The sequence below is a fragment of the Zalophus californianus genome, chromosome 15, assembly GCF_009762305.2.
Source record: "Zalophus californianus isolate mZalCal1 chromosome 15, mZalCal1.pri.v2, whole genome shotgun sequence".
In the NCBI taxonomy this organism is placed as follows: Eukaryota; Metazoa; Chordata; class Mammalia; order Carnivora; family Otariidae; genus Zalophus; species Zalophus californianus.
Window position 1 is genome coordinate 19,404,196 of NC_045609.1, and position 27,991 is coordinate 19,432,186.

Below are 27,991 nucleotides of genomic sequence, written 5' to 3' on the forward strand. Positions count from 1 at the left end.
TAGGTAGCCTCCCGCTCCCTTTGTTAGAAGTTTGCCTCTGTGGGCATTGATTCCCTCAAACTTGTGGGATGTGTTGGCTAAGAAGGATCCTTAGGAACAAAGGAATATTTTGGGGAGAACTCTGGAAGATACTCTGAATGCATTTGAGCTGTCAACTTCCACAGTGCCCACCCCAGATGCAGCTGAAATCTGAGGTAGGCCAAGGGGATATGGTGTGGCTACCAGAGACCTTTGTAAAACAGGCCAATCCTACCCATAAATGTGCAGAAAATCCTGAACAAAGTATTAGTAAACTGAATCTAGTGACACATGAAAAAGATTAATATACCATGTCCTAATTGTATTTGGTCCAGAAATCCATGCATAGCTTAATATTTAAAATCAATCAATATAACTTATGCCATCAACAGAATAAAGAATAAAAATCAAATGACCATCTCCATAGATTCGTGAAAAAATACTTGATAAAATTCAATATCTATTCATAAATTTTTATTTAACAGTTTATTATGATTTACAGGTGTCCTTTAAAAAAATCAGTCCATTAAACCATGTAGAAATAAGTATGCAAGAAGTCTGCAAAACAAAACATATGTGTTTAAGTAGAGGGATTATCTGAAATTCCAGATTTTTTTAGGCACTTCATTATTTTGCTATGGCAGCCAAGTAATCCTTAACTTCAGTCGGAGTAAGCATCCTGAATCCGGCTTCATTGCAGATTCCAACCTCTATGTTATCTTCTGTCATTTGCCCTTCAAAGCTTTCTTTTAGGATTAATATGGCTGTATGAATGGCATCTTTAAGCCCCAGGTCTTCATAATGTCTTTTCTTGAGGAAAGTTTTCCCATTCACATAGTTCTTTCCCATTGCTGTGGCTTTCTAGAAAGAAAGCTCCAGGTGGATCTGACTGAAATAAACACGGTCGCCTCTCATTCTAACCACAAATTAGTAAAGAAACTCCAAATGGACAAACATCACATGAATGAGTGTATTCTTGCATCACAAAAGCTACTGTCTGTACCAGCTGAGCTGTGGGAATGGGTTCTTGGTAAACGAGATAGTATTGCTGAACTGGTTTCTAAGCTCTGTGCTCAAGCTCTCTGTAACCTGGGCCCATGACGCACTATACACCAAGCCTATGTGATTGGTAATTGGTTCCACTTTCTGTACGGTACACTTCGCTCATCATACAGAGCGGATTTCTGTTTCTTCTCAGTTGCTAAAACCACACCATTTGCAGCTTTATTTTATTTTTTTAAGGTTTTATTTATTTATTTGACAGAGAGAGAATGACTCAAGGGTGCTCATTATCATTACTCCATTTAACATTGCATGGCGGGCCCTAGTTGATTTAATAAGTTGAGGAAGTTAATTAACAAGAATATTAAATAATAATAATAATTACATACATAGAGAGATACATAGAGAGACAAAGAGATGAAGAAAGATGGGGTACCTGGGTGGCTCAGTTGGTGAACCGTCTGCCTCCAGTTTAGGTCATGATCCAGAGGTCCTGGGATTGATCGGGCTCCCTGCTCCATGGGGAGCCTGCTTTTCCCCTCTCCCTCTACCATTGCCCACCCTGCTTGTGGTCTCTGGCTCTCTCTATCTCTCTGTCAAATAAATAAATAAAATCTTTAAAAAAAAAGAAAGAGATGAAGGAAGAGAATCCAAATGAATCTATATATAATCTTTTGCAAGGTCACTGTATTTAAAGTCATCATGCAAGAATCAAATCTATATTTTGTTTACAACAGCAATGAGCACTGAAATAAAATTATACACACACATAAAGCCTATCATAACAGTCTTTTTTTAAAAAAAACTTCAAATATCTAAAAATGAACCTAATAAAAATGTACAAAACCTCTACAAAAAAGTTATAAAACATAATTGAGAAGAATTTGAGAGGAGTTAGGGGCACCTGGGTGGCTCGGTTGGTTGAGCATCTGACTTTTGATCTCAGCTCACGTCTTGATCTGAGAGTCATGAGTTCAAGCCCTACGTTGGGCTCCAGGTGGGGCCTACTTAAAAACAACAACAACAGTATATATTATTGAGAGGAATTAAAGAAAACTTAACAAATGGGGAGGGGAGGTAGTGTACTATATCCAGGATTTGAAAGAGTCAATATGATAAAGATAAAAACTATGTATAAGATCCACAGCTCTCTCAAGTAAATTCCTAAAATTCTAAAATTTACAGAAATATAAAAGACAAAGTTAGCTAAGAAAATATAGAAAGAGGAGGAGATAAAGGACTCACAACCCCTGGATCACTATTTGTTATAAAGACATAACAAATATGACACTGTGGTATCAGTACAAGGATGGACAAATAAACTGATGGAAAGACTAAAGATTCCAGAAACAGACCCATCCTCTCATTGAAGACTTGATCTATGATTGGAGGTACTGCAAAAAGTTGAGAAAGGACGACCTTTTCATTAAAGAGCTGTGGTTCAGACATTCAAATGGCCAACAGACACATGAAAAAGTGCTCAGCATCACTCGGCATCAGGGAAATACAAATCAAAACCTCAATGAGATACCACCTCACACCAATCAGAATGGCTAAAATTAACAAGTCAGGAAACAACAGATGTTGGCAAGGATGCGGAGAAAGGGGAACCCTCCTACACTGTTGGTGGGGATGCAAGCTGGTGCAACCACTCTGGAAAACAGTAGGGAGGTTCCTCAAAAAGTTGAAAATAGAGCTACCCTATGACCCAGCAATTGCACTACTGGGCCTTTGCCCCAAAGATACATGTAGTGATCCAAAGGGGCACCTGCACCCCAACGTTTATAGCAGCAATGTCCATGATAGCCAAACTATGGAAAGAGCCCAGATGTCCATCAACAGATGAATGGATAAAGAAGATGTGATATATATATACAATGGAATATTATGCAGCCATCAAAAAACGAAATCTTGCCATTTGCAATGATGTGGGTGGAACTAGAGGGTCTTATGCTAAGCGAAATAAGTCAATCAGAGAAAGACAATTATCATATGATCTCACTGATATGTGGAATTTGAGAAAGAAGGCAGAGGATCATAGGGGAAAAGAGGAAAAAATGAAACAAGATGAAACCAGAGAGACAAACCATAAGAGACTCTTAATCATAGGAAATAAACTGAGGGCTGCTGGAGTGGAGGGGGGGTGGAAGGGATGGAGTAACTGGGTGATGGACATTGGGGGGGGCATGTAATGTAATGAGCACTGTGTATTACATAAAACTGATGAATCAGGGGGGCGGAGCAAGATGGCGGAGGAGTAGGAGACCTAGATTTTGTCTGGTCTCAGGAATTCAGCTGAATAGGGATCAAACCATTCTGAACACCTATGAACTCAACAGGAGATCGAACAGGAGAGTAGCAACAACTCTCTGAACAGAGAAGCGACCACTTACTGGAAGGTAGGGCGTGCGGAGAAGTAAATCCGAGGCGATATTCGGGAGGATAGACGGCGGGGGAGGGGCCTCCGCTGGACGCTTCTGGCAAGTGCTAGAGCCGCGGAGCACAAAATCGGAACTTTTAGAAGTTGGCTCGGCAGAGGGACGTCGCTGCAGTGGCTAAGCGGGGGGTGGAATCATCCTGGGACAGTGTGGTCTCAGGACCCTTGGGGTCACAGAGAGACCGGGGGTGCCTGAGTGCGGCAGACCTCCCAGGGATCGGAGCGGGGAAGCCGGCTGCGGAGACGGAGCAGAGTCGCAGGCTCTCAGCTCGGGGTTGCCATAAACTGTGATCTGCGGCCCAGTCGGGGCACGGCTCCCCCAGCAGGGACCCAACAAGCAGCAGATCCGGGGAGATTCCCCTTCCTTCCCGGGGAGGAGCGGTGCGGGAACGCACTGCAGGGATCTGCTGGGTTTGGAGACTCCGTGCGGGGTCGGGTGCCAGAGATAGCAACGCTCGATCACAGGCCGGGTGAGCACGGAGTGTGGCCGGAGACCGGGGACACGGAAGTGACTGCTTTTCTCTGGGGGCACACTGAGGAGCGGGGCCCCGAGTTCTCAACTCCTCCGGGCGGAGATTGGGAGGCCACCATTTCTGCCCTGGTCCTCCAAATCTGTACCGAGAGCTTGCACGGAACAAAAGCTCCTGAGAGCAAACCGGAGCAGCTTCCTTAGCCCGGACCGACAAGGGCGGGGCAATTCCGCCTCCGGCAAAGACATTTGGAAACCACAGCAACAGGCCCCTCCCCCAGAAGAACAGCACAAACAGCCAGCAAGCCAAGACCAAGTTGATCGATCAAGGAGAATGGGAGAACTCCAGCGCTAGGGGAATACTGCACAGAGATTCATGGCTTTTTTTTTTTTTACCATGATTCATTATTTCATCAAAGTTAATTTTTGTTGACTGTTTTTTTTTATTTTTCTTTTTCCCTTTTTCAACCAACATCTTATCAATCCCTTTTTTTTTAAAAAAAAAAACATTTTTTATTTTTCATTTTTAGAGTCATATTTTATCCCTTCATAGTAGTTACCCTTATTTTTGGCATATATATATAAGTTGTTCTCTCTTTAAAATTTTGAGATACAGTTTCTTCTAACAGATCAAAATATACCCTAAATCACTAGTGTATGGCTTTGTTCTAGTCTCCTGCCTGATCACATTCTCTCCCTTTTTCCTTTTTTTTTCCTTAAATCTTCTTTCTTTTTTCAAACAACTTATCTTACCAAGTCCTTTTATAAAATATTTTATAATTTTCATCTTTACAGTCATCTTCCATCCCTTCATTGTATCAACCCTTATTTTGTACATATATGTCTTTCTTCCTTTAAAATTATAGGAGGCATTTTTTTCTAACAGACCAAAATACACCCAAAATCTAGTGTGTGGCACTGATCTATGCACTAGCCTGATCATATTAGATCATATTCTGCTTTTTTTTTGTATTGTTTTGTTTTTGTTTTTATCTTTTTTTTTCTTTTTTCTTTTTTTTTTTCTCTTTCTTTTTTCTTTCTTTCCCTTTCTTTTCCCCTGGTTTCAGGTCTTTTCTGATTTGTATAGAGTATATTTCCTGGGGACGTTGTAAACCTGTTAGCATTTTGTTCTCTCATTCATCTATTCTCCTCTGGACAAAATGACAAAACGAAAGAAATCACCTCAGCAAAAAGAACAAGAGGTAGTACCGTCAGCCAGGGACCTACTCAATACGGACGTTAGTATGATGTCGGACCTAGAGTTCAGAATCATGACTTTAAAGATACTAGCTGGGCTTGCAAAAAGCGTGGAAGTTATTAGAGAAACCCTTTCTGGAGAAATAAAAGAACTAAAATCTAACCAAATCGAAATCAAAAAGGCTATTGATGAGGTGCAATCAAAAATGGGGGCACTAAATGCTAGGATAAATGAGGCATAAGAGAGAATCAGGGATATAGAAGACCAAATGATGGAAAATAAAGAGGCTGAGAAAAAGAGAGAGAAACAACTACAGGATCACGAGGGCAGAATTCGAGAGATAAGTGATACGATAAGACGAAACAACATTAGAATAATTGGGATCCCAGAAGAAGAAGAGAGAGAGAGGGGGGCAGAAGGTATATTGGAGCAAATTATAGCAGAGAACTTCCCTAATGTGAGGAAGGAAACAGGCATCAAAATCCAGGAGGCACAGAGAACCCCTCTCAAAATCAATAATAATAGGTCAACACCCCGACATCTAATAATAAAACTTACGAGTCCCAGAGACAAAGAGAAAATCCTGAAAGCAGCTCGGGAGAAGAGATATGTAACCTACAATGGTAGAAACATTAGATTGGCAACAGACCTATCCACAGAGACCTGGCAGGCCAGAAAGGACTGGCAAGATATCTTCAGAGCACTAAACGAGAAAAATACGCAGCCAAGAATACTATATCCAGCTAGGCTATCATTGAAAATAGAAGGAGAGATAAAAAGCTTCCAGAACAAACAAAAACTAAAGGAATTTGCAAACACGAAACCAGCCCTCCAAGAAATATTGAGAGGGGTCCTCTAAGCAAAGAGAGAGCCTAAAAGCAGCAAAGAGCAGAAACGAACACAGACAACAGACAGTTAACAGTCACCTTACAGGTAATACAATGGCACTAAATTCATACCTTTCAATAGTTACCCTGAATGTAAATGGGCTCAATGCCCCAATCAAAAGACACAGGCTATCAGATTGGATTAAAAAACAAGACCCATCAATATGCTGTCTGCAAGAGACTCATTTTAGACCCAAAGACACCCCCAGATTGAAAGTGAGGGGGTGGAAAACCATTTACCATGCTAATGGACACCAAAAGAAAGCTGGGGTGGCAATCCTGATATCAGACAAACTAGATTTTAAAACAAAGACTATAATAAGAGATGAGGAAGGACACTATATCCTACTTAAAGGGTCTATCCAACAAGAAGATCTAACAATTGTAAATATCTATGCCCCGAACATGGGAGCAGCCAATTATATAAGGCAATTAATAACAAAAGCAAAGAAACACATTGACAACAATACAATAATAGTGGGGGACTTTAACACCCCCCTACTGAAATGGACAGATCATCTAAGCAAAAGATCAACAAGGAAATAAAGACTTTAAATGACACACTGGACCAAATGGACTTCACAGACATATTCAGAACATTCCATCCCAAAGCAACGGAATACACATTCTTCTCTAGTGCCCATGGAACATTCTCCAGAAGAGATCACAGCCTAGGTCACAAATCAGGTCTCAATCGGTACCAAAATGTTGGGATCATTCCCTGCATATTTTCAGACCACAATGCTTTGAAACTAGAACTCAACCACAAGAGGAAAGTCGGAAAGAACTCAAATACATGGAGGCTAAAGAGCATCCTACCAAAGAATGAATGGGTCAACCAGGAAATTAAAGAAGAATTTTAAAAATTCATGGAAACCAATGAAAATGAAAACACAACTGTTCAACATCTTTGGGATACAGCAAAGGCAGTCCTGAGAGGAAAGTATATAGCAATACAAGCCTTTATCAAGAAACAAGGAAGGTCTCAAATACACAACCTAACCCTACACCTAAAGGAGCTGGAGAAAGAACAGCAAATAAAGCCTAAACCCAGCAGGAGAAGAGAAATCATAAAGATCAGAGCAGAAATCAATGAACTAGAAACCAAAAGAACAGTAGAACAGATCAACGAAAATAGGAGCTGGTTCTTTGAAAGAATTAACAAGATTGATACACCCCTGGCCAGACTGATCAAACAGAAAAGAGAAATGACCCAAATCAACAAAATCATGAATGAAAGAGGAGAGATCACAACCAACACCAAAGAAATACAAACAATTATAAGAACATATTATGAGCAACTCTATGCCAGCAAATTAGATAACCTGGAAGAAATGGGTGCATTCCTAGAGATGTATCAACTACCAAAATTGAACCAGGAAGAAATAGAAAACCTGAACAGACCTATAACCACTAAGGAAATTGAAACAGTCATCAAAAATCTCCCAAGAAACAAAAGCCCAGGGCCAGATGGCTTCCCAGGGGAATTCTATCAGACATTTCAAGAAGAATTAATACCTATTCTCCTGAAACTGTTCCAAAAAATAGAAATGGAAGGGAAACTTCCAAACTCATTTTATGAGGCCAGCATTACCTTGATCCCAAAACCAGACAAAGACCCCATCAAAAAAGAGAATTACAGACCAATATCCTTGATGAACATGGATGCAAAAATTCTCACCAAAATACTAGCCAATAGGATCCAACAGTACATTAAAAGGATTATTCCCCACGACCAAGTGGGATTTATCCCTGGGCTGCAAGGCTGGTTCAACATCCGCAAAACAATCAACATGATACAATACATTAACAAAAGAAAGAGCAAGAATCATATGATCCTCTCAATAGATGCAGAAAAAGCATTTGACAAAGTACAACATCCTTTCTTGATCAAAACTCTTCAGAGTATAGGGATAGAGGGTACATACCTCAATATCATAAAAGCCATCTATGAAAAACCTACAGCGAATATCATTCTCAATGGGGAAAGGCTGAGAGCTTTTCCCCTAAGGTCAGGAAGGCGGCAGGGATGTCCAGTCTCACCACTGCTATTCAACATAGTATTAGAAGTCCTAGCCACAGCAATCAGACAACAAAAAGAAATCAAAGGCATCCAAATCGGCAGAGAGGAAGTCAAACTCTCACTCTTTGCAGATGATATGATATTTTATGTGGAAAACCCAAAAGACTCCACCCCAAAACTGCTAGAACTCATACAGGAATTCAGTAAAGTAGCAGGATATAAAATCAATGCCCAGAAATCAGTGGCATTCCTATACACCAACAACAAGACAGAAGAGAGACAAATCAAGGAGTCTATCCCATTTACAACTGCACCCAAAACCATTAGATACCTAGGAATAAATCTAACCAAAGAGGCAAAGGATCTGTACTCAGAAAACTATAAAATACTCATGGAAGAAATTGAAGAAGACACAAAGAAATGGAAAAACGTTCCATGCACATGGATTGGGAGAATAAACATTGTGAAGATGTCAATGCTACCTAGAGCAATCTACACATTCAATGCAATCCCCATCAAAATACCATCCACTTTTTTCAAAGAAATGGAACAAATAATCCTAAAATTTGTATGGAACCAGAAGAGACCCAGAATAGCCAGAGGAATACTGAAAAAGAAAAGCAAAGCTGGCGGCATCACAATTCCGGACTTCCAGCTCTATTACAAAGCTGTCATCATCAAGACAGTATGGTACTGGCACAGAAACATACACATAGATCAATGGAACAGAATAGAGAGCCCAGAAATGGACCCTCAACTCTATGGTCAACTTATTTTTGACAAAGCAGGAAAGAATGTCCAATGGCAAAAAGACAGTCTCTTCAACAAATGGTGTTGGGAAAATTGGACAGCCACATGCAGAAGAATGAAACTGGACCATTTCCTTACACCACACACAAAAATAGACTCCAGATGGTTGAAAGACCTAAATGTGAGACAGGAGTCCATCCAAATCCTAAAGGAGAACACAGGTAGCAACCTCTTTGACCTCAGCCGCAGCAACTTCTTCCTAGAAACATCGCCAAAGGCACGGGAAGCCAGGGCAAAAATGAACTATTGGGATTTCATCAAGATAAAAAGCTTTTGCACAGCAAAGGAACAGTCCACAAAACCAAAAGACAACCAACAGAATGGGAGAAAATATTTGCAAATGACATATCAGATAAAGGGCTAGTATCCAAAATCTATAAAGAACTTATCAAACTCAACACCCAAAGAACAAATAATCCAATCAAGAAATGGGCAGAAGACATGAACAGACATTTCTCCAAAGAAGACATCCAAATGGCCAACATGCACATGAAAAAGTGCTCAACATCGTTCGGCATCAGGGAAATCCAAATCAAAACCTCAATGAGATACCACCTCACACCCGTCAGAATGGCTAAAATTAACAAGTCAGGGAACGACAGATGTTGGCGGGGATGTGGAGAAAGGGGAACCCTCCTACACTGTTGGTGGGAATGCAAGCTGGTGCAACCCCTCTGGAAAACAGTATGGAAGTTCCTCAAACAGTTGAAATTAGAGCTACCATTCGATCCAGCAATTGCACTTCTGGGTATTTACCACAAAGATACAAATGTAGGGACCCGAAGGGGTACGTGTACCCCAATGTTTATAGCAGCAATGTCCACAATAGCCAAACTGTGGAAAGAGCCAAGATGCCCATCGACAGATGAATGGATAAAGAAGAGGTGGTATATATACACAATGGAATATTATGCAGCCATCAAAAGGAATGAGATCTTGCCATTTGCAACGACGTGGATGGAACTGGAGGGTGTTATGCTGAGTGAAATAAGTCAATCAGAGAAAGACATGTATCACATGACCTCACTGATATGAGGAATTCTTAATCTCAGGAAACAAACTGAGTGTTACTGGAGTGGTTGGGGGTGGGAGGGATGGGGTGGCTGGGTGATAGACATTGGGGAGGGTATGTGCTACGGTGAGCGCTGTGAATTGTGCAAGACTGTTGAATCACAGATCTGTACTTCTGAAACAAATAACACAACATATATTAAGAAAAAAGAAAAAGAAGAAGATAACAGGAGAGGAAGAAAAGGGGAGTATGTCAGCGGGGGAGACGAACCATGAGAGATGATGGACTCTGAAAAACAAACTGAGGGTTCTAGAGGGGAGGGGTAGGGGAATGGGTTAGCCTGGTGATGGGTATTGAGGAGGGCACGTTCTGCATGGAGCACTGGGTGTTATGAACAAACAATGAATCATGGAACACTGCACCAAAAACTAATGATGTAATATATGTTGATTAACATAACAATAAAAAAATTAAAAAAAAACTGATGAATCATAGACCTGTACCCCTGAAACAAATAATACTTTTTATGTTAATTAATTGAATTTAAATGTTTTTAAAAAGTGAAAAAAAAAGTTGTGGTTCAATTATGTACTAATAAGGGGGGGGATGAAACTTGATTCCTACTCAAATAATAGGCAAAAATATCATTCTTGGTGAATTACAGATTTAAAAGTAAAAAAGTAAAACAATAAAGATTTTTAGAATAAAACATAGGAGAACATCGTCATGACTTTGGGCAGGAAATAATTTCTTAATGGATACAAATGGCACCAACCACTAAGGAAAACATTTACAAATTGGAGTAAATCAAAATTAGGAATATCTGAACATCAAAAGATAGCATTAAGAGAAGTAGAAGACAAGATGAAAGAGAATATGTTTGAATTACATATTTGACAAAGGAAGACCCAAATGAAAAAGATAAGTAGAAAAATAGGCAAAATATTCACTTCACAATAGAGATATTGAAATGGCCAAGAAACGTATGAAAAGGTACTTAATCTCAATTGTTATCAAAGAAATGCAAGTCAAAACCACTATAATTCCACTAAAAAAGACAAAGCCAGCGTTGGTAAGAATGTAGAAAAATTAAAATTCTCCTACACTATAAATGGTACAAACAGTTTGGACAAATGATTTGGAAGAATCTACAAAAGAAGAACATGGAGATTTCCTCAGACCCCAGGAATACAGCCTTAGATATGCCCAACAGAAATGCATGTGCCTGTGCGCCAAGAGGTATACAGGAGTATCTGGGGCAGCAGTATTTGAAAGAGCTTAAAGCTGGAAACACCCGTAATGCCCATCAACAGATAATTCCGTTATCAGTGGAATGGGTACGTTAATTGGGGTGTATTCCAACAGCAATGCAAGTGAACTAATTTATAGCTGCAAAAAAATGAATTAATCTTATCAATATAATGCGGGGCTAAAAGAGAGTCAAAAAAGAGCATGCTGTGCGTACACAGCTCAAAAACAGACAAAACTGACCTATGGTTTGAGAAGCCAGATTTGTGCTCTCCTATGGGAAAAATGATCCAGAGAGGGGCTTCTGGAGTACTAATAACGTTCTGTTTCTTGATCTGGGTGGTGGGTACAGGGTGTGGTGTGAGCCAACGTGTCATGCTCTACCCTTAGAATGTTTGCATTTTGGGCCTGCATATTTCCCTAATGACTTTTTTTTTTTTAATCAAGTAAAAGAGAAATTGAAAGCTGAGAATGCCCTTGGCCCATTTGGGGATCTTTGGGCCACTAAACAAAAAGAGAATAAACCATGTTGATTGATGATGATTACCAGGTGGAAATTAGGCTACTGCAACCCACTGAGAGTAGAGTACTATTCCTGAAAGCCAGTGCATTCACCGGGCGTTTCTTAGTACTCCCTAGCCCGTAGTACTGGTCAGTGGGAAACTGTAGCAACCCAGTAAAGATCAGACTACTAAAAAAGGCTTGGAAAAGAATGGGAATGATTTGGATTATACCACAAGGTAAAAACTCTGACCTCCTGAGGTGACGGCAAAGGTGATTTATGAGAATAGTGTACTAGGTGGTTTAAATTCATTTATTTTCTTCCCACTGCTGCACTGTAAACCTGGGGATTGTGCATCATTTTCCTAGGAAATACATCTTGTTCTCACGTTCTTATTGGTAGGTTTTGACTTAGCTAGAGAGGTCACTGACCCAGGCTCAATACTGACTTAAAATTTAAGTGATAAATTTAAGTTTATGAAGTTAAGTTTATAAAATTCAAGTGTATATAAAGTTAGGTTGAAAAGTTAAATTTGTGCTAATAAAAGCTTTTCTTTAGTATGAAAAGTCGTTATATTGAAATGAAGGCCCTAGATTTCATGCTGTTTAGTGTAAGTATGGGAGTGCAGTCATTTCCAACCATTTAAGGATTTTTTTTAATGTATGTGTGTGCATACCTGAGTGTTTACTTATAGATGACTGCCCCCACATGATGGTAGTGCTGCCTACATTCACTGAAAAGAGTTTAAAAGGACAGAATTAAGTGTTGTTATTAAATAAATTTATATTTAATCACAAAAGGTATATTCTTTTGAAAAATGGAAACAGATGCATGTCAAGTCACAGGGAGACGCCCCTTAGATTCCTAGTGTCCACAGGCAGTAATCACTGCGGTAAGGTTGGAAGTGGGAAGTTTCAAGTGCCTTTCTGTCTATCCTTCTCTCTTGGTTGTCGCATTTTTAAATTCACATTTTCACATCGAAAAATAATAGTAAAATGTATCACCTCTTTGTTTCCTAAGAAAAAGATGATACAACATCTATGCTGGGGATGAGGAAGAGAATCTCAACCAGGAAAGTCATAGAATGTTCCAGAAAAATGTGAAACTGGCCTGTAAGTGGCAATTCTTACTGCTTTGGGAGCCAGTTGCTATATCAACTTTTTTTCTAAAATTGGACCCATCCTAAAGGAAAGACTCCAGGAGGTGAGAGCTCATGTTCTCTTTCATAATTTTTCTGAAGCCGTGACTTTCTTGAGAGACATACTGAAGGAGTTAAATTCACTAAAAGGAATCTCTCCTTCCTTGTAATCAGCCCTGCCCCTCCCCTTTCCAGTCGGGTGGGCTGAGGCTGCAAGCAGCTGTGCATGCAGAACTCCTGTACCAACACAGCTCTGCTTGACCGCAGTTTCTATTCCCACTGGGAAGTTCTCCTCAACTTTGTCAGAAAGACTGAATCACACTTTGCTGAATTCCTCCAGTGATCTTTTGTTTCTCTTATTTATTAGCACTCTGGACAACTGCCCAGCCAGTGGAGAGACCACCATTTAGCTCAGTTCTGCTTAGGATTATGGGTGGTGGTAATGGTTGATTGCTGGGCCAATTTTTGACAAGGATGTTTATTTAGGTTTTAACTTAAACATCACTTTCTTCACAGAGGCCTTCCCTGACCACCCTAACTAAATCAGCACCGCTCACTGCCCACATTACTCTATTTTATCTTTGTCACTGCCCTTATCAGTACCTGCCATTAACTTATCTACTCATTGGCCCAGCAAGATCCTCAAGAGCAGAGACTTTGTTTACCCCCATTGTCAGGAGTAGTGCCAGGACCCAGAAGGGGTTCGTGTTTGACCAGTTGACCAGTATGACCAGTATGACCAGTTTGACCAGTATGCTAGCAGAGGGTTTCCAAAAGAAAGTAGTTACATGAATTTCATGTCTACATCCTGTTGGTGTGGCTTAATACACATCTCAGTATGATTTTCAGCTTTAAGGATACAAAAGAGTGAATCCTATCCTTTAGGCACCACCATGACTTTGGGAGAATTCTGGATGGAAATGCATTTCACAATTAAGTGGCTAAAATGTCTTTAACTTGTACTTGATTCTGCAGCACGTATACTAAAATTGGAAGGATACAGAGAAGATTAGCATGGCCCTGTGCAAGGATGATACGCAAATTCGTGAAACGTTCCATATTTTTAATAAAACAAGATGAAATCAGAGAGAGAGACAAATCATAAGAGACTCTTAACTCTAGGAAACAAACTGAGGGTTGCTAGAGGGGAAGGGAGTGGGGGGATGGGGTAACTGGGGGCTGGGCATTAAGGAGGGCACTTGATGGAACGAGCACAGGGTGTTATATAAGACTAATGAATCACTGACCTCTACCTCTGAAACTAATAATACATTATATGTAAATTAATTGAATTTAAATTTAAAAAATTTTTTAAAAATAAAATAAAATGTCTTTAACTTTTAGCAAATTACACCCTTCCCTACTGAGCAGTCATGCCATTATTATCAGCTTCAGAGAAAGCATCCGCAAGGCAGACATGACAAAGTAAAAGTCTAAGAACTGGAAGATTAAATCTAAGTTAAAATTTTACTCCAGCAAGGTAAGGCCCTTTAGTTCTACTCTAATAATAACTTCTCACAAGTTCAGAAGTTATGAATCAGAGACACGACCTAATGAAAGGTGATGCACATCTTCTGTCTCTCAGTTAACTTTGCCTGGATGGTTGTGCTGGCTCTCAGGAAAAAAACAAAAAATTAAGAGGGGACACCTTTCATTTTTCAAGTTAAACATTTTGTCTTTAAAAAAAAATAAAACACAGACGATTTTAATGCAAAAAAAAAAACACAGATCACTAAAACTTCCTAGACTGGACAGCTGAGACACTGTCCCTGGCCTTACTCTAAGTCACCCAGGGCCGCACCTCAAAGGCCGGGACAGGTGGAGGGAGGAAGCTGCTTGTCCCACTGCAGCTGGGAGCCCCCACTGAGAGCCACACCTGCAGCTCTTCAAGCAGCCAGAGGACCCTGCTCCGTGGCAACAGCAAGGCGGGGCAGGGGGTGGCTGGGGTTGCTGTGGTTCTGCTATCAGAGACTCAAGTCCATTGTATTACCTGACTCCTATTTTTCTCCAAGGGCTGGGGAAAACTAGAGGAAATAACCTGTTGCCTCCCTAATCCCCTGCTGTCTATTTCCACACTGACATGTCACTGCCCTGCTTAATGCCCTCCAGGAATGCCCACTTCCTACACGGACGTCTCACACACCATCAAGATGCAGGCTCCTGATCGGTCTGCCCTGGACACCATCACTCCCTGACACACCTGATGCCCAGACTGGCCTGGGTTTCCAAGTTCCCTGACTTTGTCCTGTTTGGAGCAGGACAGAAAGGGAGAAGAGAAGAAAAGTGACCTTGTGTTGGTGGCTTCCAGGCTTAGGATTAGGCTGAGACAGAGAGCAGGGAGGTCAAGGCTAGTCAGATCAGAAATGAGCGACCCAGAAGCTGAGCAAGGGCAGAGGCTGTGGCTGCTGAGAAGGGGTGCATTTCATCGATTCTAAGACAAACCTGATTTTATAATCATACTCCATTCTCTCTCTGAAGTCAGGATGCCTCTGTCTCACAATAAATGATGTCCTAGCATTCTGTGATCATTTAGCTGGTACTATTTTTAACTGATACAACAAAGTCATGGTACGTAAAGTAAGACTCAGCTTTCCCAGCACCCTGGAGGGCAGATGTAGAAAAACTTACAGAGGATGGATTTCCAGCAAGTTCCTCAGCTTGGCACCACAGGACCTTCTCCATAGCCAGTGAGCCATGGCTGTGGTCTCCCTACCAAGGTGTGGAGTGGGAGCAATCCTCTCAGGAGCTTTCCTGGTGTAACTGGAAACAGCCCCCATATGCAGAAGGCAGGCTGAGACTGAAGAAAGAGGCAAGCTACTCCATGCTGGTGGGAGGCAATTTTAATAATAACAAAGGCAACTCATATAGGAGGCTTGTCTTGGATGCAACAAGACAAATGGATCCCTGCATCCGTCCTCCAAATCTTAAAAGTTTATAAAGCGTTTCTAACTGGGCTTAGTCTCATGTACTGTGCAAGCATTTTCAGCATCATATCATCATCTCAAGGCTGTCCTTGGTGCAGCCTCTGGGAACAGAAACGCCAAGTGGAACCCACATTCCAAGAACAGAGGAGGGAGTGAGGAGGCCCTGAGTGCTTGGGTCCAGCTCACATCTTTTTTATCACATTCTTCAACAGGTGGGGAGGCCTTCCTTGGGTACTCTCTCTCAGCATGAGCAGTGGAAGCTGCCCCTTATATCTGCTATTTCTGTATTCTTCAGTGTTCGCTTTCCTTCTTATTAGTCAATCCTTTTTACTTTGACCCCCATAATTGGTTTTGTTGTTGTTGTTCATTTCCCGGGTAGAATTTAGTGATTCATCTGTTGCCTATAACACCCGGTGCTCATTACATCCCGTGCCATCCTTGATGTTCGTCTCCCAGTTACTCCATCCCCGCACCTCCCTTCAAGGAAACGTCAGTTAGTTTTCTAGAGTTAAAAGTCTCTTATGGGGACACCTGGGTGTCTCAGTCGGTTGGGCATCTGCCTTCAGCTCAGGTCATGATCCCAGGGTCCTGGGATCGAGCCCCACATCGGGCTCCCTGCTCAGTGGAGAGCCTGCTTCTCCCTCTCCCTCTGCTTACTGCTCTGCCTGCTTGTGCTCTCTCTCTACCTCTCTGTCAAATAAACAAATAAAATCTTTAAAAAAAAAGTCTCTTATGGTTTGTCTCCCTCTCTGATTTTGTCTTATTTTATTTTTCCTTCCCTTCTCCTATGTTTATCTGTTTTGTTTCTTAAATTCTACATATGAGTGAAATCCTGTGGTATTTGTCATTCTCTGACTGACTTATTTTGCTTATTAGCATAATACCCTCTAGTTCCATCCACGTCCCTGCAAGTAGCAAGATTTCCTTCCTTTTGATGGCTGAGTAATAGTTCATTGTATATACAGTCCCACAGTAATTTTTTTAAAGATTTTATCTTTATTTGAGAGAGAGAGAGAGACAGAGCACAAGCAGAGGGAGAAGCAGGCTCTCCCCCGAGCAAGGAGCCCGATGCGGGACTCGATCCCAGTACTCCGGGATCATGACCAGAGTCGAAGGCAGACGCTCAACCGACTGAGCCACCCAGGCGTCCCAGTCCCACTGTAATTATTAATACAACAGTCCCCCCCTTACCCACAGAGGATACAATCCAGGACCCCTAGTGGTTGCCTGAAACCATGGACAGTAACAGACCTTATATAGACTATGTTTTTTCCTAGACATACATACTTGTGATAAAGCTTAACTATAAATTAGGGACAGTAAGAGATGAACAATAATAACTAATAATAAAATAGAACAATTATCACACTAGGCTGTAATAAAAGTTACGTGAATGTGATCTCTTTCTCAAAATAGCTTGTTGTACTGTACTCACTATTCTTCATCTTGTGATGATGTGAGATGATAAAATGCCCACGTGACGAGATTAAGTGAGGCAAATGATGTAGGCATTGTGACCTAGTGTTAGACTACTATTGCGCTTCTGACAACATGTCTGGAGGATCATCTGCTTCCAGACCTCAGTTAACCTGAGTAAATGAAACTGTGGAAAGCGACACTTTACATGGGGCGGGAGGGGGGGGCGGTTACTGTACGAAACCCTCTCTGGTCAAATTAGTATGTGGCTCCTCTCCTGATTGGATTTGAACTGATACAGCACAAATAGCCTCTGTTTTGTGAAAAAGAAAAAGAGAAGGAAAAGATGGAAAAAGAGAGAGAAACGGAAAAGAAGGTAGAAAAACAGGTAACAGACAGCAAGAAGAAAATAAAGGAAGCAGAGAGAAATGAAGCAGGGGTGGGTGGGTGAGGAAAAGACAGCCTCCCACTTCCTGTTTGCTCAGGCTCTGAATCCAGCAGTCTGCACTCCCAGCTGTCCTACCTCATCCCCTAATGCAAAGTAGCCAAATAATTCAGAAGATTGGCTAGGGAGTCACTGAGGGAGCTGGTGTCTCCGTCGGACCCTGGCAGCTCTCTTACATTTTACCCAGCCAGTAGGGGGAACCTCGCCTGCCTCACCTGGTCCTGGCCACACAGAGCAGCACTATTCCCGAGCCTTTCTGTAGAAGTCTGGCCAGCTCTCTTTTTTTGAAAGTGCTAGCTCAGAGTAAGGCACAGAGCCCCCCAGAGAGGACCACAGGTTCTGACACTTGTTTGGAAATCATCGTTTCTGTGTATGATGATAAACTATAAGAAGAAAAGGAAAAAAAGCTTTATAACGAGAGAAAAGCTACACAGACATGAGGCAGGAACCAGAAAGGGTATGGCTGTTGTAATAATTTGCGACTTAGGTAGCCCAAGACCACATCCCAGAAAATTTGCTCCTGGTAATTAAAAGCAAGCCAAGATCCAGGTTCAACACAAACACGTTCGCCTCTACCCATAAAATGTGTGGATGTTCAAAAGCATCCCTTACTCAGTGTATAGACTGAAGATTACATATTCACTCGTGTGCGTTGAGGGCACTGGCGTGGGGGGAACACGGTGAGAATCATTAACTCCAATGTCTAACTTTAGCATGGTTTATAAACACCTCAAGGGCTTGTTAAACTTAGAGTGTTGGGCTCTACCCACAGAGTTTCAGATTTAGGAGGTCTGGGGTGTGGCCTCAAAACTGCAGGTCTAGGACTTTCCCAGGTGACACTAACCCCCACTTTGAGAAGCCCTGGCCTATCCTCATAGGATGAGCTCATCAGCAGAAAGCAGGGGCCCACCAGCCTCAGAGGCCGGAACCAGAGTGAGCGCAGACCCCAGTGCTGCCACTCACTGGTGGAATCACTTTAGGAAAAGTGTTAACTCTGTATATTTGTTTCTTCATCCATAAATTGGGGGTGATGATAATGGTACCTCAATCCTGGGATTAGTATAAGGATGAAAGGAGCTCAAACATGCAAAGTGCTTAGACCATGCTTGGCACATAGCAAGCACTTTATAATTGTTTTCTTAAAAAAAAATACAGGTCCTGGAGTCAGACAAATGTCTTAGATTTGGCTAGATTTAACCATTCTGAGCTTCAGCTTTCTTATTTGTAAAAAGGATAAAAACAACACCTGTCTTACAGGGTTTTCATGAAGATTAAAGAAGCTAATACGTTGGTTATTAAATCTTGGCAAATGAACATATATCCACCCTTCAGGCCCTCCAAAGGGCGGTTAGGCCCGCGAGGGTGCTGGCTCTGTGGGGTAATGCTGCCCCCTGCTGGATAGCCATGCATCTTTAGAAATTAACTGGCCCTCTCTGAGCAAAAAAAGCTAATAATCTTCAACAAGTTTATATTCTCTGAACACATTTCTTTGGCCGCTGTGATCAAACATGATTGAATTAAATCACTCGCAGTAAATGGTTTTCTTCACTCGGCAAAAGAGTGAGCCACTTGGCAACTTACTTTGGCTGCAGCCTCATTTCCAACTTTTATTTTTATAGAGAAAATTGGCTGTGTTGAGATATTCCTGTTTAAATTTTCCAGTTTTCATGATTGTTGCTTTCCTGGGAGTTGAGAATATTGGGATGACTGCCTAGTCGTATGCTGGATGCTTTCCAGCTCACGTAGCTGGCTCGCGCGGCTCAGCAGCAGGCAGCATTTGAAACACTAAAGTGTTACAACCAGGTCCCTGTGATTTGCAACGTGCCAAAGCAGCCGGACAACGCGTCAACGAGCAAGTGTCCCTCTGTGTTCTGATGAAGCTTTATTCATAAATGACGGGATTTGAATTTCTCTTAATTTTCACGTTACAAAATGTTATTCTTCTTTGATTTTTCCCAGTCACTTATAAAAGTAAAAACCAGCGGCGCCTGGGTGGCTCATTTGGGTAAGCATCAGAATCTTGATTTTTGCTCAGGTCATGGTCTCAGGGTGGTGAGATCAAGCCCCAGGTTGGGCTCTGTGCTCAGCATGGAGCCTGCTTAGGATTCTCTCTCTCCCTCTTTCTTTGCCCCTCCCTGCCCCCCATAAATAAATAAAATAGGGGTGCCTGGGTGGCTCAGTCGGTTAAGCGTCTGCCTTTGGCTCAGGACATGATCTCCAGGTTCTGGGATCAAGCCCTGCGTCCGGCTCCCTGCTCAGCGGAGAGCCTTCTCTTTCTCTCTCTCTCCCTCTGCCCCTCCTCCCTGCTAGTTCTCTCTCTCTCAAATAAATTTAAATTGTTTTAAATTATTAATTAATTAAAAATAAAAAACATATACCAAGAGAAAAAAAAGTGCTGGCCAGTTTGGGTCTGCAATCTGTACTTTGTCATCCACCAGGGTCCATCCACATCCTGATGGTACCAGACTGGTGAGTTAAGCAGACATGATGGTAATGTTATCCCTGCATTTTTTAGACCCCTGAGGATGGCACTAATCTCTGCCACTCCCCTCAATACAGCATTTTCTCTCTTTGGCAGGGGTACATTTTTGAGCTTCACCTGGCTTTCCTTTCTATGGTGAATTTCTCCCCACAGGCCAAGGATCCAATACAGATTGAGGATTTTTGCATCAAGGTTTATAAGGGATATTGGTCTGTAGTTTCTTTACTTGTAATGTCTTTGGCTTTGGTATCTGGATGCTAAACTCATAGAGTGAGTTAGGAACTATTTCCTTCTCTTCGATTTTTTGAGAGAGTTTGAAAAGGATTGGTGTCAGTTCCTCTCTAAATATTTGGTAGAATTCACCTGTGAAGCCATCAGATTCAGAGCTTTTCTTTGTCAGGAGGTTTTTGATTCCTTATTCAATTTCTGTACTAGTTATAGGTCAGTTCAGATTTTCTTTGTGATTCAGATTCGGTAGGGTATCTATTTCTAGGATTTCGTCTAATTTACCTAGATTATCCAATTTGTTGGCATATGATTGTTCATAGTACTCTCTTATAATCCTTTTTATTTCTGTATGATCAATAGGAATGTCCCCTCCTTCATTTCTGACTTAAATAATTTGAGTCCTTTTTTTCTCAATCAATCCGGCTAAAGGTTTGTCAATTTTGTTAATCTTTTTGAAGAATCAACTTTAGATGTCATTGATTTTCTCTATTGTTTACCTATTCTCTATTTCATTTATCTTGAGTCTAATTTTCAGTATTTCCTTCTTTGTGCTAGTTTGGGTTTAATGTGTTCTTCTTCTAGATCCTTAAGTCGTAAAGTTAGGCTATTGATTTGAGATCTTATTTAATGTGAGCATTTAAGGCTATAAATATTCCTCTTCACACTGTTTTCACTGCATCTCATCAGTATGGTATGTTGTGTTTTCATTTTCATTCGTCTCTAAATATTTTCTGATTTTTCTTGTGATTATTTTCTTTGGTCCACTGGTGTTTAAGAGTGTGTTGTTTAATTCACCCAACTTTTTGAATTTTCATTTTCTTTGTTATTGACTTCTAACTTCATCCTGTTGTGGGCAGAGATGTATGATCTTTTGTCTTTGTTTTAAATCTGTTGAGGCAATTTGTGACTTAACATATGGTCTATCCTGAAGAATGTTCTATGTCCAGTTAAGAAGAATGTATACTCTGTTGTTGGGTAGAGTGTTCTGTATATATTTGTTAGATCTAGTTGGTTTATTGTGTTGTTCAAGTCTTCTGTTCTATTTATTTAGCTTCTGTCTGGTTGTTCTTCTATCCATTATTGAGAGTGGGGTATTGAAGCTCCAACCATTATTGTACAATTGTTTGTCCTTCCAGTTATATCAATTTTTGCTTCATATAGTTTGATGGTCTGTTATTAGGTCTGTAATGTTTATAATTGTTATATCTTTTTGTTGTGCTAAAAATTTTATTAATTTTTCTTTGTCTAATGTAACTTTTTAAACAATTATCTATTTTGTCTAATGTAACCTTTTGTCTAATGTAACTTTTTGTCTAATGTAACTTTTTTTAATTTAATACCAATTTTGTCTGATGTTAATATAGCCACTTCAGCTCTCTTAACTATTTACATGGGATATCTTTTTCTATTCTCTCACTTTCAACCTTTTTGTGTCTTTGGATCTTGAGTCTCTTGTAGATAGCATATACTTGATCTGGCTTTTTATCCATTCTGCCAAATCTCTGTCATTTGATTAAGGAGGCTAATCCATTTACATTTGAAGTAATTACTGATAAAGAGAGATTTCTGTCATTTTGTTATGCTTTTCCTATATGACTTACATCATTTTTGTCCCTCATTTCCTGCATTACCGTCTTCTTTTGTGTTTAATTGATTTTTTGTGGTGAAACATTTTAATTCTCTTCTCATTTCATTTTTTATATAGAGTGTAGCTATTTCTTTTGTGGTTATAATAGGGGTTATATTTAACTTCTGTCTTAGTCTGTTCAGGCTATTATTGCGGGTGAACTGGGAAGACCCCGGGTCCTGGGGCCTCAACCCAGCCAGACCCAAAGGTTCTTGGTCTCGTCACGAGAATAAATTCAAAGACAAACATGCAGCACAACAGACTAGAGACCCCAACAGGAAAGTTTATTAAAGCAAAAGGTACGCTCGAGTTCTGAGAGTAGGCGAGAGAGAGCGAGCAGGCTGCACACCCTGGGGGTGGGGTTTCTAGCCATCTTTTATTGACAGTTGTTAACTAAGGAGTGGAATAGTCATTACTTAGGGCAGGAAAGCAGGGTTTCATGTTTTTTCTTACTAATTTGGTCAGGGTTTCCTGTCATGGTACCCGCCATCTGGTTTGATCCAGCTTCTTGGGGAATGCTGCCAGGACAGGCCTCTGACCTTCCCAGTAGTTGGTCATAACTTCCTTGTTGCTGATCTCCAAGTATCCTGTTAGAACCTAACTGTCTACTCTAACACTAGAACAAAATACCATAGAGTGGCTAACTTATAAACAATAAAAATGTGTTTCTCACAGCTGTGGAGGCCTTTTAGTCCAAAACCAAGCCACCATCAAATTTGGTGTCTGGGGATGATGCCCTTCCCAGGTCATGGTTGGCTCTTTTCACTGTGTCCTCATATGGCAGAAGAGGGGAGGGAGTTCTCTGGGATCTCTTTTATAAGGGCACTAATCCCATTTATGAGTGTTCCACCCTTATGACCTAAGCACCTCCTGAAGGCCCCACTTCCAAATACCATCACATTGAGGGTGAATTTTGGAAAGACACAAACGTTCAGTCTATAGCAACATCTTAAAGTTATAACATTCTTTAAATTTAAACAGCTTAACTTCAATAACATACCCAAACCCTTTTCCTATACAAGTCCATCTCCATCCCCTTTCAGTTATTAATGTCACAAAATTACATCTTTATGTATTATGTGTCCAAAAACATAGACTAGTAATTGTTTTTTATGCATTAGTTTCTTAAACCATATAGAAAAAGTGTGGAATTACCAAATCAAAGTAAAAATAATACTAGCTTTTATTTTATTTATTTTTAAAGATTTTATTTTTTATTTTTTTGACAGAGAGAGACACAGCAAGAGAGGGAACACAAGCAGGGAGAGTGGGAGAGGGAGAAGCAGGCTTCCCGCCGAGCAGGGAGCTCAATGCGGGGTTCAATCTCAGGACCCTGGGATCATGACCTGAGCTGAAGGCAGATGCTTAATGACTCAGCCACCCAGGTGCCCCAATACTAGCTTTTATAACTGCCTCCGTATTTAACTTTAGCAGAGATCTTTACTTCTCCATATAGTTTCAAGTTACCACTGTCTTGTTACAAATTACTAGTGTCTAGTGTCCTTTCATTTCAGTCTGGAGGATTTCCTTTATCATTTCTTGTAAGGCAAGCTTTTGTTTATCTGGGAATGTCTTCATTTCTCCCTCATTTTTGAAGGACAGTTTTCAGGATATAGGATTCTTGGCTGACACTTAGTTTTCCTTCTGGTATCTAAGGTTTCTGATGAGAAATCTGCTTGTAATCTTATTGGGAAAAATATAATTAAAATTATCTTCCTTGGGGCGCCTGGGTGGTTGAGCCATTAAGCATCTGCCTTTGGCTCAGGTCATGATTCCAGGGTCCTGGGATGGAGCCCAGTATCGGGCTCCCTGCTCAGTAGGGAGTCTGCTTCTCCCTCTCCCTCTGGCCCTCCCCCTGCTTGTGCTCTCTCTCTCTCTCAAATAAATAAATCTTTTTAAAAAACAAAATAAATAAAATTATCTTCCTTTTAGCTTTACAGGTGTATTAATAATGTACTTTGTTGTGTCTTATGCAACAGAACATTTCTTATAGTATCATGATATTAGTTGAGTTGTAGCATCATTTTGAGACCAATCATTCAGAATTTAAAGAAAAGTAATTAAATATTTTAAAATTAGTTGCTAGGAGCTCTTTAAAAGCCAAACCATATTACAGATTTTCAAACTGGAAATGAAAAGATGACTGAAACATCTTACAGATTTTAATTTCTAACAATTGCTATAACTCACATAGACAGAAAGCTCTTTGGGATCCTTATTCTTGAGATCAAAAAGTAAGAAAAGCACTAGGTACTATCTCCAGCTGTGATTGGTCCATTTCTTGCTAATGACCTCATAAAGAACCTGTAAAGGAAAAACAAAACACACTCTTGTGTGTCTCCTCTACTCTAATACTCTACTGCAGCACCACTTCACTTCTGACATCAGATGTGGGGAAGTTTCCACACACCAAGCAATTCTGTGACACCAGCTGGGAGTCCTATAATTATCTGAATTCTGACACCATCTAGCTGGAGATAGCATCAGATCCAACACGTTAAGGACCTAGTCCTACAAATTGTGCCCTCCCCTTCAGATGCCCATGGCAAGTCCACGGTTGTTGTGCCCTGTGCTTCTGACTAACCAGCTATAGATTGGAGGTTACCATGAACTCCTCTGTAGGTTCACAGAACTCTGGAACAGTTTACTCACTAGATGGACAGTTTATTATAAAAAGATATTGTTGTCAGGTGAACTGGGGAAACTCTGGGCCCTGGGGACTTAACCCAGCCAGATCCCAACGATTTGCTGAAGGTTCTTGGTCTTGTCATGAGAATTCAAGGGCAGACACACAGCACAGTGGATAAGTGACACAAATTGGAAAGTTTATTAAAGCAGAAAGTACACTCAAGAGAAGAAAGCAGGCAAGCTCAAGAGAGCTATGTCCCAGGGGCTTGGGTTTCTATCTTTTATCAGCAGTTGTTAACTAGTGGCAGAATATTCATTACTGGGGTGCCTGGGTGGCTCAGTCGTTAAGCGTCTGCCTTCGACTCAGGTCATGATTCCGGGGTCCTGGGATCGAGCCCCACATCGGGCTCCCCGCTCAGTGGGAAGCCTGCTTCTCCCTCTCCCACTCCCCCTGCTTGTGTTCCCTCTCTCCATCAAATAAATAAATAAAATCTTTAAAAAAAAAAAAAGAATATTCATTACTTGGGGCAGGGAAGCAGGGTTTCATGCTTTTCCTTCCTAATTTGGTCAGGAGTTTCCTGTCATGGCATCAGCCATCTTGGGCCTGCCTGATTTGATCCAGCTTCTTGGGGAGTGCTGTCAGGACAGGCCTCTGACCTTCCCCATAGTTGGTCATGACTTCCTTGTTGCTGATCTCCAGGTATCCTATTAGAATCTAATTAACTGTCTATTCTAATAGTATGACTCAGGAATAGCCAGATGGAGAAGATGCATGGGTCAAGGTATGGAGAAAGAGGCCCAGAGCTTCCATGCCCTCTCTGAGTGTCACTCTCCCCAAATCTCCATAAGTTCACCAACCCTGAAACTCTCCAAACCCTGTCCTTTTGGGTTTCTATGAAGGCTTCATTACATAGGCATGATTGATTAGATCATTGTCCACTGGGGATTGAGCTCAATTTCTAGTCCCTCTCCCCTTCCCTTAACTCCAGCTCTTGGTTTTGGCTCAGCTCATGAACTCAGGATCGTGAGATCAAGCCCCACATTGGGCTTTGCGCTCAATGGGCAGCCTGCTGGAGATTCTCTCTTCCTCTGCCCCTCCCCCTGCCCATGCTCCCACCCTCTAAAATAAATAAATAAATATTTACAAAATAAATAAATAAACTAAAATGGAGTCAGGAGACCAGCAGAGGAAGCTCTCGAGCCCTACCATTCCTGGTCATTTGCAGACCAACAAGACAAATGTACCTTGCAAGTGGTTGTTTTATTTCCTGAGCCAGAGAAAGAAAAGTTTCCTCCTCCCTCCCCCACACCTTACCAACCAGCAACCTAACCAATGAGAGATTACAACCTAGCCAATGAAAAGCCACTATACTTCAAATTCCCAGTTTACTCCATTGAACTTTTTATTTATAACAGCCCTCCCAACAGCCCCTTCTTCCCCTATAAAAGAGCATCATCTCCTTTCTTCTGGGAACTTGTCTATGACTTTGCCACAACCTGCTTGTTCCAGATTGCAATTCTCTGCTATTTCAAATAAACCCATTTTTACTAGTAAAATAATTGGTGGTTCAATTTTTTTAAGGTTAACATTTGATTGTTAGAAAGAATGAATTTAGACCTACAAGTTCCCACTAAGCTGACTGGTTAAAAGCTTTGTTAAAAAAAAAAAAAAAAAGAAAATCAAGGGCAGCTGGGTGGCTCAATGGGTTAAGCATCCTGGGATGGAGCCCGCATGGAGCCCCGCAAAGGAAACTCCAAGGAGCTGTACAGAATGGAAGGATTTTATAAGCAGAACAAAGAGGTTCTTAGCAAAAGAAACAATTGTTTGAGGCAAGGTCACCTTCCCTCGGGGGAAGACCTGGGGGTCTTCTCATGCAGATTACCTCTCTAGTACTGACCAGGAAATGCCAGCCTAGTTTAACTCCTGGGAGAGGTTGAAACTGAGTTGGGTTTAAGTCTTATAGTGTAAGTCTTACGGAGTTTGGCCTGTTTTGTTTTGGTTTTTTTTTTTTAAGATTTTATTTATTTATTCATGAGAGAGAGAGAGGCAAAGGGAGAAGCAGGCTCCCCAAGGAGCAGAGAGCCTGATGTGGGACTCGATCCCAGCACCCCGGGATCATGACGCTTAACCATCTGGGCCACCCAGGCACCCCTGTTGTTTATTTTTAACAATTGTAAGAAAGTGCAATTTCATCCATTCTTATTTGTTCACTCTTCAAAGTGCCTATAAAGTGTCTTATCATTTGGGGCTGTTTTAAAATATAGTATATTAATAGGAAATTTCAGTTACAGTAAGGCCAACAGATCAGGAGATGACCAACACTGAAAATATAGTTTCTTACAGCACCCAAGAGGAGAGGCCACGCCATGAGGGAGGCCACACAAGAAAGCACCAGTAGAGAGGCAAAGAGAGAGGAAGGAAGTATAGGTAAGAGTCTTTACTGTGGTCTCTGAACGAAGTGTTAAAAAACAAGTTAACATGTCCAAAAATGGAGTCACAAAATGGTCCTCGGCCCCATGTCACCAGAGACTTAATAACAGTTTTGGCTCTCCCAGAAATGGAATCTTAACCAGTCACTCAGGAATCACCAGGTTAGCACTAGTGAAGTAATCTGCCTGGTAGAACCCAGCTACCCCCTAAAGGAAAGTGACCTTGCTACACCAATCTACTTTTGCTAGTATAACTTCCTTATTCCTGTTCCCTTCTGTCTATAAAAGTCTTTCATTTTATACAGCTTCTGGGAACTCCTTTCTGCTAGATAGGATTCTAACCGGCTTCATGAATTATGGACTAAAACCAACAAAATCTTTAAAATTTATTCAATTAAATTTTGTGGGTTTTTTTAAGTTTGTTTTTTTTGTTTTTGTTTTTTTAGATTTTATTTATTCACTTGTCAGAGAGAGAGAGAAAGAGAGAGCACGAGCAGGGGGAGTGGCAGGCAAAGGGAGAAGCAGGCTCCCCACTGAGCAAGGATTTTCGCCCCCCATGCCAAACTGGATCCCAGGACCTTGGGATCATGACCTGAGCTGAAGGCAGACACTTAACAGACTAAGCCACCCAAGGCGTCCCAAATTCTGTTTTTGTTTTTTTAACAGAAGGAACACGCAAGGCAGGGTAAGCAGGTTTAAGATCAGCTAACGAATAATTTCAGGGGTCTGGGGCATAAGGCTTTCCCTGAGACCTTCTTTCCTTTCCATAGGACTTACCCCTTCGAAAGGCGCTGGGCTACATTTATTGTCTGTCTCCCCTCCACAATGCCAGGCCCACAGGAGCAGCAGGGGCTTTGTCTGTCTTAGTCACTGCCCTGCCTACAGCCCAGTGCTGGGCACGTAGTAGAGGCTCAACAAATAGTGAATGAATGACACTTACTGTGACTCAAAATGTTCTTGTTTGTGGTTTCCTTTTTTGGGTGAATGTCTGTGCCCTCATCAGGGACTTTCACGTGCATAGTCGAAACTCTAGGACCTAGCACAAGCCTGACACATAGTGTTGTTGG

The 27,991-nt window shown here is 41.2% G+C and overlaps 1 non-coding gene and 1 pseudogene across 1 annotated transcript; one reads left to right on the forward strand and one right to left on the reverse strand.

Annotated features, from left to right (window-relative positions):
- Positions 1-645: 645 nt before the first annotated feature.
- LOC113920651 lies at positions 646-27,943 on the reverse strand (annotated as a pseudogene).
- LOC113923949 lies at positions 13,704-13,809 on the forward strand. Its single transcript, XR_003520460.1, has one exon. It is a non-coding gene; the product is annotated as a U6 spliceosomal RNA (small nuclear RNA).
- Positions 27,944-27,991: the final 48 nt, after the last annotated feature.